Raw genomic sequence first — 12,246 nt, 5'->3', positions numbered from 1 at the left:
CTCAGCAGACAACATCCATGGGCCATGAGTCTGTCAGTGAACCAATATGTGCCTGGCACTGTTCTAGATGTGGAGTGAGGACAACGAACAAGACAGACATGGGCCCTGCCCTAAAGGGGTCTACGTTCTGTAAGTCCTGGGCACCCGGACTCTGTCCTGCCCACAGACTGCTCCTCCTCACCTTCCTCTCATCCAGGTTATTTAAAGCCCTATTGACCAAGTCCTCTCAGCCCAGCTCTCTGGTGTTTGACGGCATCTGCTGGGTTTCTCAGAATCTCTTGGGAAGCATAGGGCCAAGCCGTAGGCAGAGGGAGGCCTTTGAGAATGCACATCTCCAAGGATGCCTTTGAAGCCCAGCAGCCAAAGCCAGGTGCCCACTTCCATACAGGGCCAGTCTTCGTGGCCTCTCCACTGGCAGATGGCTGGTAACCTCCAGGTGTGAAGAGGGGTGGGGCAGCTGGCCCAGGGGAGCAGTGTGTTGGGTTGACTCTGAAGAGGATAATTGACCAGCTGACACTTCCAGCTGAACAGTGTGCTCTGAGGCCTATGGAACATTCCCAGTGACGAAAACTGTGTCTGGTTAAAAGGCAAGTCTCTAAAGAGATCTGAGGGTGTCCTGCCCCAGAGTGTTTGCCTGTGTGTTTCCAAGATGCCGCATTAATATTTCACAAATGTGCATATAAATATTTTAATGCACTTCATTTTAATGTCAATTTTACTGACTTTCCTGACTCCAGAGCTTAGATTGCATTTGCCTTTTCCACTCACATCCTTATTTGCTGAAAACCTTATTTTGGAAGCAAACGAAAGCCATACTGTAAGAGGTGAACCACAAAATCTCTAAAAAAGATACAATAAAAATTAAGCGCTGTGCTCTACAAAGTAGATACATGTGAAAAGAGCTACATTGAGGACTGGGATTTCACAAGGAATTTTACCTGGCACAGATTATAGAGCTTTCTTTCCATCTGCTTCCCAGCTTGATGTCATTCGAACATTGTTCTGCTCACCATTGCTGCCCCCACTCCCAAACCCCCCAAAGAATGTCTTCCTTGGTGGTCTGCTGAAAGGATGCATTGTAAGCAAACCATAATAGGCTTAGCGATTGGAGCAGTTGAAGATCTGTAAACAATGCTTAATTGACATTTCAAAAAGCAGAAACACAGTTGGTGTCCTTCCTTTAATAGTTTCTCTCTTCCTGTTTTTTCTTCTTTCCCCCTGGTTCTCTTTCACTCCTCCTCTGCCCATTAGCAAATCATAATATATAGCTGAAGCACATGTTTTCATAATGACTTTACTTACTGAATAAAATTCACATTCCCAGTTCCTAGTCTAAAAAAAGTTGTTAATATTATCTAGGGAGAAATAATTTTGTATTTTTCCCCCTGTGGATCAGTACTTCCCCACCTGAGCTAGAAAAAAAATGAAAGAAAAAAGCTCACAGTAATTTTAAAAAACATGTTCTGCAATAGGAACATTTCACATGCAGCAGTCCATTTAGTCCTCTTCATAACCTTGTAAGGGAAACAAGAGCCCGTTTATAGGCGAGGAAGCTGAGACTCAGCAGAGTGAAGAAGCTTGTATGCAATCACACAGCTGAGCACTTGGAATCTAGATTCCAGCCCTGTTTCGCCTGCCCCAAATCCACATGTCTACTTTTCTTGGGGAAACATTTTGAAAAAATGTTGTGAACAAAGCATCCCGGAGAACCACCACATACCATATAATACTATTTTTGTAAAGCTCAAAAACTATACCATATGTTGTTTAGGGATACATGCAAACATGATAAAACTGTATCTGCAATGCAAGACAATGACTACACTGAGAATTCAAGTTCAAGCTTACCTCCGGGCTGCTGAGACGGGGAGGAGGACAGGGTGGGTGCTGGCCGTTGACAGTGTTTTAGCCAGCACTAAGTTTGAGAAGGCTAAAAGGCTAATTCCAATGTAACCCTGATATTTGGTGGGGCTAGCATTCTGAATCTGTGCCAGCAAGTCCAGTGTACATTCTTGATAACCTATAATTAAGTCATTGCCCCTTTCTCCACAAACTGGTCTTGCAAGACCTGGTACCTAAATGCTCACATTTTTACAGAGGCCATAAACCGTGACACAGCCTCTGGAGGGGGGTTATCGGCCTGGTGCCAGGCCAGGCCCTTAGGTATGGTCTCAAGACCCCCAACACCTGGGGATTTTTGCAAAGCCCGAGAAAGGTCTGGAAGTATAATCCATATTTGGGGGACAAAAGAAACCAAAAGGGGTATAAGAGGGGCTTCCACCATATTGGTTTGCTCAGAATTTGAGAGGCAACCTCCTCTGAGTCCGCCGGCGTAAGAAAGCTGTGTAACTCCGTTTCTCTAAGCGTTGCTTGGTTCTTCTCTGGTCTTCTACATCAAGTTCACGGTAGGCTCCCAGGAGTTCAGTTTATTATCATGCTTTCTTACATATTAGTTACCCACTCTGTTGCATGTATCAAGTATTACATTAAAATCATAAAGGGAGGAAGTGAGATGAAAGAAATCAACCCTACTGGTCAGCAGATGCCAGAGTGAACAGACATGGAGTCTGTGTGGTGACTACTCCTGAGTGTGCTTTCCCCACATAACCCAATGGCCCACTTTTATCTGTGTTCTTTTATTGGCACTGTAATCAGAGGTCATCCTGCCATCCTGTAAGAATCCTTGGGTTGGATTATTATTCCAGTTTATATATATATATATAATTTATTTCATAGAGGAAGGGAAAGGGAGAGCGAGATAGAAACATCAATGATGAGAGAGAACCATTAATCAGCTGCCTCCTGCATGTCCCCTCCTGGTGATCGAGCCTGCAACCCAGGCATGTGCCCTTGACAAGAATCAAACCCAGGACCCTTCAGTCCTCAGGCCAATGCTCTAGCCACTGAGCCAAACAAGCAAGGGCTTTTATTCCATTTTTTAAATTAATTAATTAATTAATTAATTTAATATATATTTTTATTGATTTCAGAGAGGAAGGGAGAGGAAGAGTGAAACATCAATGATGAGAGAGAACCACTGATTGGCTTCCTCTTGCACGCCCCCTACTGGGGATTGAGCCCACAACCTGAGCATGTGCCCTTGGCCGGAATTGAACCTGGTACCCTTCAGTCCGCAGGCTAACACTCTATCCAGTGAACCAAACTGGCCAGGGCTTAGTATTACATTTTAAAGAGAACGGGTGGAAAATACCCCCTGTCCCTCACAGCTTCCCCTCCCAATCATCACTTCCCCTTGAGTCTGCCTAAGGACTCTGAGATGCCTGAGGACACCAGAGCCCAACCAGGCTGTTTGCCAGCTCACACTGCAGGTGCCTTCTCTTTGAGTTTAAACCCACAGGCTGGATGGGGTTTGAAAAGCCATTTGGGCCACTCCCCTACTCTTAGATGGGACTGCACTTGGGTTTCTTCATCTCATTTTGAATTGAGAGAAGGTGATCCATTGTCTTCTCTCATTCCCTTTTCTAGTTTATTTTTTATTTATTATTGATTTCAAAGAGGAAAGGAGAAGGAGAGAGAGATAGAAACATCAATGATGAGAGAGAATCATTGGTCGGCTGCCTCCTGCACACTCTATACTGGGGATCGAGCCTGCAACTGGGCATGTGCCCTGACAGGGAATCAAACCGTGATCTCCTGGTTCATAGGTTGACGCTCAACCTCTGAGCCACGCCGGCTGGACCCTTTCCTAGTTCTCAACAGTCCATATTATATTTCACCACTCAGAGCCCAAAAGTCTGGGCTAAGTCCTCCCACTTTTCAGCTGCTGTTTCAACCTTTCTGGACCTCAACTTTCTCATCTGTGAAATGGTGATAATAATATCCATGTTAATTGTCATGAGTGCCTGTTTAAGACCAATTTTGTAAAGATTTGTCAACTTTTAGGAACTCGGACAACTTAAGGGATTTGTATTTCCATAATTTAATTGCACTCTGAGACCACAGGCAACTTTGAGAAATGTAAAAGGAGAACAACTGTGGCCCATAGTGTCAGTCAGCACTGGTGGCCTAGACTCTGGGTGGAGGGCTCCTGGGCATGGAGCCCTCCAGGTGCACCTCTTACTCACCTCTCCCACTCCAGCACACCTGTGTGATACCTGATTCCCTGCAGACACTGGCAATGGCTTATTAAACACAGGCGAAGGCATGAGGGGCTTTCTTCCCACACGGGTGCTGGGTGGGCCTGCTGGGGAAGCAGAGGCAGAAACAGAGCCCTGTTGGGGTCAGGGTGCTGAGAGGGCTGCTTACTGCTGCTTTTCCCTTTCATTCAGGACCTGTGTAGCTCACCTCAAGGGGTGTAACAGCTCTTTAACAAAGTAGATGCAGGAGTCAGACTATTTGCTCCCCACCCTGTTTTCCTGTTTCATTGTATTTGATGCTGTATTAGTTTGCTAGAACTGCCATAACAAAATACCACAGGCTGTGTGGCTTAGACAACAGAAATTTATTTTCTCACAGTTCTGGGGGCTGGCAGTTCAAGATCAAGGTGCCAGTAGGGTTGGTTTCCTCCGAGGCCTCTCTCCTTGGCTCATAGATAGCCACCCTCTTGCTACCTTTTCACATGGTTTTTCCTTTAGGCACATGTGTCCCTGGTGTCTCTGTGTATTCAAATTTCTTCTTCTTATAAGGACACCAGTAATACTGGACTAGGGTCCACGCTCGTGGCCTCATTAACTTAATCACTTACTAATGGTGATTAAGGTGCAAGAGGTTAGGACTTCAACATACGAATTTTGGGGAGGGTGGGAAGACCCAATTTAGCCCATAATGAATACAGTGGGGCCTTGACTTACGAGTTTAATTTGTTCCGAGACAAAAACTCGTTAGTCGGGACACTCGTAAGTCAAGGCCCCACTGTACTTACTTTAAGAATTACTTGAGTTTTTGATGTTTGTCTCCTCTGATGGGCTATAAGCTCTATGAGAGCTGGACCAGGACTCTCTGTTTGCTGTTTTTTTGTACAGTGTGTGAAGGTTCTCTGAATGAGTTCTCTTTCCTTGGTTGGTTGAAAGTGGCAAAGACAGCTGCAGGACCTCAGACTGGCAAGAAGCTAAAACAGGGCTCTCAGAACCAGGCACTGGGTAGCCACCCTCTCTTGGCGTGCCCATCCCTCGTGGACATACTCAGTTCAGTATGCATTGGTCTTGAAGGTCTGCTGTGCATCAGACTTTTGTCTGGCTTTAAAGGATGGGTAAGCTTCTGATAAGAGAAGGGGAAAGAGAGTATGGGTTGGTATTCTGATTGCTTATCCTTATGCCTTCCCATGGCTGGACTTTAGAAAGCTACCAAATAGACGAAAGAGTGAAACTTTGCGGGGGTGGCGGGGTGTTGAATTAGTAGTGTGATGAATCAGTAGTTCTACCACTTTCCCCTCCTTTAGCCATTGTGACCCTGGTTCCAGGTCAGAGACCCAGAGGGCCCTGCCAGAGGGCCAGCAGCCACTTGTTGGGGTTGGAAGAGATGTTCAAGGTCGGCATGGAGGACAGATCTGACTGGTTGAGTTCTTTGGAGGAGTGTGTGTTTCTAGGTATCTGTGTGTGTGCGTGCGTCTGTCTCTCTGTGGGTCTATTCAGGTGTGTGTGTGTGTGTGTGTGTGTGTGTGTGTGTGTGTGTGTAGCTTGCATGTGTGTATCACCGGATGTGTTTGAGTTTCCTCTGTGTGTCTATCTTTGTTTCTATATGTATGCATCTGACTATCTATCTCTGTGTGGATGTATCTGGGTGCCTGGGTATTGTCTAAAGAGACTCAAGGGGAAAGTGCCTCTGGGCCAGGAATTGCAGCATCTGCTCTGATGCTGCCAGACCTCTAAGGCTGGTCTAGTTGACATTCCAGGGGACGGGGTGTTTGCTGAATCATAAGGATGTGGACTCTGTATTCATAGTTGGACATATCTCCTTTCACACACACACACACACACACACACACACACACACACACACACACAGAGGAAATTTTAGACAGAGTTGGCTGACCCTGCATTCTGTCAGAAGGTCATGACCTCAGCCAGGCCCAGGAAGGAACAGAAATGAGAATGCCCATGAGACCTAGAGGTTAGCAGAAGGTGACTGGGACCGGGGTGTTCCCCAGCTGGGTTTTCCGGGTCATGGCTTTCTCAGGCTGTTCCAATAACCAAGCTGCCGGCTTTGAAACTGAAGAATGGACACTTTCTGATGGGGGAGGAAGCCAGGGCGGATTGTCTTGAATAGTACAAAGTGCAGACCTCACCAAACTTTTACAATCAGTGCTGACCCTGGAAGGCCCCACCAAGCCATGAGTCCAAACTCTGGAAAATCCTTCTCTTCCCTCTCCAAACCAACCATGCCACAAATAAACAAAAAGTACTGCAGCCCTGGCCATTGTGGTTCAGTTGGTTGAGCATCGTCCCATACACCAAAAGGTCACCGGTTTGATTCCTGGTCAGGGCACATGAGCGGGTTGTGGGCTCAATCCCCATTGAGGGGCGTGCTGTAGGCAGCTGATTGATGTTTCTCTCTCACATTAATACTTCTCTCTCTCTCTCCCTCTCTCTCCCTTCCTCTCTCTCTAAAATCAATAAAAACATACATTTTTAAAAAGTAGTGTAATAGTATGTGTAGCCACAATGCAATCATGTGAGTCTTTCAAACTTGTCTGATTTAAACAGTAAAATGTCTTCCAGGGATAGCGGGGCAGGAAGCCTTAGCCACAGGCTTTACAGGTCCTTTCCAAAGAACAGATGGGGAAAGACAAGAGAGCATTTGCCCACTGGTGTGCACCTGGAGGGCACCAGGGATGAGGAAAGGGCTTAAATGGGACATGGGGAGAAAACACACACCTTCTGAGCGATGACATGTGTCTGGTACAGTGCCAGATAGACACTGTTCCCCAGGGGCTCAGGCTGGGGGCAAACCTCTAGACATTCAGCCGACCCATAGGTAAGCTGCTTCCTCCAGCCCAGTGGTTCTCAACCTTCTGGCCCTTTAAATACAGCTCCTCATGTTGTGACCCAACCATAAAATTATGTTCGTTGCTACTTCATAACTGTAACGTTGCTACTGTTATGAATCGTCATGTAAATATCTGATATGCAGGATGGTCTTCGGCGGCCCCTGTGAAAGGGTCGTTCGACCGCCAAAGGTGTCGCGACCCACAGGTTGAGAACCGCTGCTAGCCCATGAGGCTGGAAGCACAGGTGTGGGTGAAGTGCAGGAAGGGGCTGTGGGTGGATCAAAGAGGGGTGGGTCCTTCTGAGGAGGCGATAATCAGAGAGGGGAGGTGGGCTGGCCTGGAGGAGGGGGCTCTCACTTGCTCAGTGAATGCCACTGACAAACACTCATGCTTGCCTACCATCACTTGCTTCTGTAAGGTCCAGCCAGCCCATAGGGCCTTGTAGGTCTGGAATGCACAGTGGGTTGGTGGAGTTCAGGTTCTCCTAACCAGGGACTTTGGTGACTTTTTAGATTCTCGTCCAACCCCACTAAAGATGCCCAGAGGTGACAGGAAGCTTATGATCTCCTGGCAGGACACTCAAGAGCTGGCGTCAACTGTTCACATTGTTACAAGTTCTTTCTCAGGTTGAGTTCAGATTTGCCTTCCCAAAGAGCCATCTGTTGTCCTGGTGCTATCTTCTGGGGTCACATCCAGTTAATGACTATGCAGATAAAGATGAAAGAGACAATCCTTGTCTTCAATGAATCTATAGACCAATGACAAGGACAGCTACTACATGGGGCAGGATGAAATAGGGGCTAAGCCAGCCGTGGGCAAACTACGGCCCGCGGGCCGAATCCGGCCCGTTTGAAATGAATAAAACTAAAAAAAAAAAAAAGACCGTACCCTTTTATGTAATGATGTTTACTTTGAATTTATATTAGTTCACACAAACACTCCATCCGTGCTTTTGTTCCGGCCCTCCGGTCCAGTTTAAGAACCCATTGTGGCCCTCGAGTTAAAAAGTTTGCCCACCCCTGGAAGCTGTGAACCGAGGGAAATTCTTTGCCCTGATCACTGGGGTCCCAGACAGGCATCCATTTGAGGTAGGCTTAAAAAATAAGGGAATTTTGCCCTGGCTGGTGTTCTAAGTGGTTTAGAGCATCAGTCTGCCCACCAAAGGGTCACAGATTCAATTCCCAGTCAAGGGCACATACCTGGGTTGCAGTTCATTCCCCACCGCTGGTCAGGGCAGGTGGGGGGGGGGGGGCAACTGGTTGATGTGTCTCTCTCATATAGGTGTTCCTCCCCCCCCTCTTCCTTCCACTCTCTCTGAAAAGCAATAGAGCCCAGCTGGTGTGGCTCAGTGGTTGAGCATTGATCTATGAACCAGGATGTCTTGGTTCAATTCCCAATCGGGGCATATGCCTGGGTTGCAGGATCAATTCCCAGTATGGGTCTCTCTCTCTCTCCCTTCTGCCCTGAAATTAATAAAAATAAAAATTTTTTAAAAAGCAATGGAAAAAAATATCCTCTGGTGAGGATTAACAGAAAAAAGGGGGGGGGGGTGGATATTTTTATATGTGGAGGGGGCTGTGGAGTCCAGGCCAGGAATGGCTTGAGCAAAGACACAGAGGCAGGAGAGAGCGGAGCATCTCCAGAGGATGGGGAGCAGCCTGGCAGGGTGGGGGCCTGGTGTGGAGGGGAGCTTGGTGGTAATGGGGACTGGATCACAGTGGGTCTTAAAGTCAGTCCTGGGCCTTTTCTGTGAGTCATGGGAGGTCCAGAGGTTTCAAGAGACCTTATCAGAGCTGTGGTTCACATCAGTGATTCTCAAAGCATGGTCCCCGGTCAGCAGCATCAGTACCTGAGACCTTGTTAGAAATGCCGGTTCTCAGCCCCACCCAGACCCGCCCAATCAGAAACTCTGGGGGTGGGACCTAAAGAGCTGCTTTAACAGGCCCTCCAGGTGATTCTGATGTGCTGCTTTAGACGATATCCTCCAGAGCTGAAGGAGAGATAGGTGAGGTGGGGTAGTCTGGAGGAGGGAGCAGTTAGGGGCCATTAGCATCACCTGGATGAGCAGGCAGCAGGCCTGACCTGAGTGGGGCAGAAAGTCAGATTTGAGCCAGGCCCCCACCTTCAGCTTCATGAATCTGGGCCAGGGGCTTGCCTTTCCGGAGCCTCAGTTTTTGCATCTTCTAAAAGGAGTCACAGCTAGAGAACGGTAGGAGATATGGCCCAAAATGGCCCAGCTTGCCCAGGACCGAGGGGTTTAGTGGGACAGGGGACTTTTATTGCTAAAACCAGGAGTGTCTAGGGCCGTGGTCAGCAAACTGCGGCTCTCAGGCCACATGCGGCTCTTTGGCCCCTTGAGTGTGGCTCTTCCTAAGCCTTGGGAGTACCCTAATTAAGTTAATAACAATGTACCTACCTATATAGTTTAAGTTTAAAAAATTTGGCTCTCAAAAGAAATTTCAATCGTTGTACTATTGATATTTGGCTCTGTTGACTAATGAGTTTGCCGACCACTGGCCTAGGGCAACTGGGATGGTAGGTCACCCTACTCCCTATGTGGCCTCAGAGCTCAGCTCAGGATGTTTACGGAGGTAATGAGCGGAGGGTGGGGATGCTGAGGGGCCCAGAGCCCATACTCGAGCACTTTAGTGGCAGCTACAATTGCTAGTCCCTCATGCCACCGGTTCCTGGTGCCCGCTGGGTCTGGCAGGAGCCTCTCCCACGTGCTTCTGCTCTTGTCTGGCTCTGGAGACCAGCAGAGAGACGGGGCCCAGGTCAGTGGCAAGAGCACGAGGTTGTCTCCCCATGGCCATGGCGCTGGCCCACTCCGCGCCCCATGACACACAGTGTGGCTGTCACCTCTCAGGCCCTGCTGATGCCGCTGGAGGCTGAAAATACCTGGTGCCCTGGCCTGGGCGCCTGGCTGGCTCCTCTGGGCCAGGAGTTGGGGGATCACTGTGGTGTCTGTTACCCCACTACTCTGGACTCAACAGGGTTCTCACTACTTTAGCCAGGGGCCTGGCAGAGGGAGGGGGGATGGGGGAGGGAGATTCCAGGGCCTATGACCTCCCATCTTTCCAACAGGTTGGGTTTTTTAAACAGAGACCTGAGGTATAAATACCAGACAGAAAGGTTGCCCATGGGAACTTTCTCAGAAAAGTGGGGTGGCTTCTTTCTGAAGAATCCAAGGAACTTCTCATTGTGCTTACTGGCCCACATGCTCATCCATGGACTAATAACGGGGACTGGGATGGATTAGGGCAGGGGTCCTCAAACTACGGCCCTCGGGCCACATGCGGCCCGCCAAAAACATTTATCCGTCCCGCCGGGTGTTTTTGCCACCGCTGTGTGCATAGGAATTTGTTCATAGTTTTTTTTTAAACTATAGTCCAGCCCTCCAACGGTCTGAGGGACAGTGAACTGGCCCCCTGTTTAAAAAGTTTGAGGACCCCTGGATTAGGGTGATTTGTTGAGGCCTGAGACCCAGGGCCTTAGGGTGAAGTTGGCTTCCTCCAAACTGATAATGGGGAACTGAGGTCTCTGCCAGGAGAAGGGGAACATGTTGGGAGGGGCCTAATGTCTCTCTCACTCTCTCCCCCTTTCCTGACGAGCCCTGCTTTTTACCTGTTGTGCCACTGGGACACCTTCCACTAGTTCAGGGTTGGCTCATGAGCCAATTTTCTGGAGTTCAAATGAGGCTCCCCATTCCCAACACACACCCATACTGGCCCAGTCACCAGGCCTCTGCAGCCTCCAAGACCTGTGGCCCTGCCCATGTCCACCCCTCTTCCCTGGAAAGCAGCTTCAAACCCAGCAGGAGGTGCTGGGTTTGAAGTCAGGCCAGGCCTCAGGAGATTTGAATCCATATTCTGGCACCTTCTTGGCTGAGTGACTTTGGCAAGGAACTGAGCCTCGGTTTTCCCTCTTGTAAAATGGGGATGATAGTGTGTCCCCTGCAGGGCTGCTGTGAGGATTAAACAGAGGAGCAAGCCCTAGTTGGTTTGGCTTAGTGGATAGGGCATTGGTCTGCAGACTGAAGGGTTCCGGGTTCGAGTTCCATCAAGGGCACATACCTTAGGTTGCAAGCTGGATCCCTGGCCCTGGTTGGGGCATGTGTGGGAAACAACCAACTGATGTGTCTCTCTCTCCCTTCCTTCCACTCTCTCTAAAAATCAATGGAAAAATATCCTCAGTTGAGGATTAACAAACAAAATTTAAAAAGTGCATGTAAGTTAAGCTAAGCACCCAGTACACTGCACTTAGGAAATGGTTGCTGCTGCAAAAACCATGCCTCTTACTGACATCACGCAGTAAAGAATAAGAATCTATACTAATAAAAGCCTAGGTGGTCCTTGCACCCTCACTTGACACCCTCACGTCATCACAAGATGGCTGCCCTCACGTTGTCACAAGATGGCCGGCAGGGGAGGGTAGTTGTGGGAGATGAGGCCGGCAGGGGAGGGCAGTTGGGGGCGATTGGGCCGGCAGGGGGAGCAGTTAGGGGGTGATCAGGCTGGCAGGCAGAAACAGTTAGGGGCAATCAGGCAGGCAGGCAGGCGAGCGGTTAGGAGCCAGCAGTCCCGGATTGTGAGAGGAATGTCTGACTGTGGGGATCGGGCCTAAACCATCAGTCGGACATCTCCCGAGGTGTCCCAGATTGGAGAGGGTGCAGGCCGGGCTGAGGGACACCACCGCCCCCCTACATGAATTTCGTGCACCGGGCCTCTAGTCTATATATATAAAAGCCTAAGCAACTGGTCACTATGACAGGCACTGACCACCAGGGGGTAGACACTCAACACAGGAGCTGCCTTCTGGTGGTCAGTGTTCTCCCACAGCCAACCTCCCGGCCCTGATCAGCAGGGAGGGACCCCACCCATGCACATATTTGTGCACCAGCCTCTAGTAAATACATAAATGAGGAAACAGGAGCAAAAGGGAGAGGAGGATAGAGAGTGCCTGTAGTACTTCTGCCCCTGGCAACTGCTCTGGCTGACAGGTGCCTTATGTGAATAAGGAGCCATGCCTCTTAGTCATATTATCAAGAGGCCAAACCTCCTTGGCCTCTCCACACCGTGTGCTGGGTGTATGGCCCCAACAGCCTGCATGCTCTGCAAGTCGAGGTTAGTTAGGAAGCCTCACTGCCCAGCCCTGGGTCACATTCTACTTTCCATACATCTGGCCCCACCAACCTGAACCCCACGCCCCCACCATGACCACCACCAAGTGCCAAGCAGTCTTGCTGCTGCAGCCTGCCCCCTCCCTGCCTGTCTGTGCCAGGGGCAGTTGGGGAGGAGAAG

The sequence above is a fragment of the Myotis myotis genome, unplaced genomic scaffold (assembly GCF_014108235.1).
Source record: "Myotis myotis isolate mMyoMyo1 unplaced genomic scaffold, mMyoMyo1.p scaffold_m19_p_1, whole genome shotgun sequence".
Taxonomy (NCBI): domain Eukaryota; kingdom Metazoa; phylum Chordata; class Mammalia; order Chiroptera; family Vespertilionidae; genus Myotis; species Myotis myotis.
The sequence above is the reverse complement of the archived record's forward strand: the minus strand, read 5'-3'. Positions refer to the sequence as shown.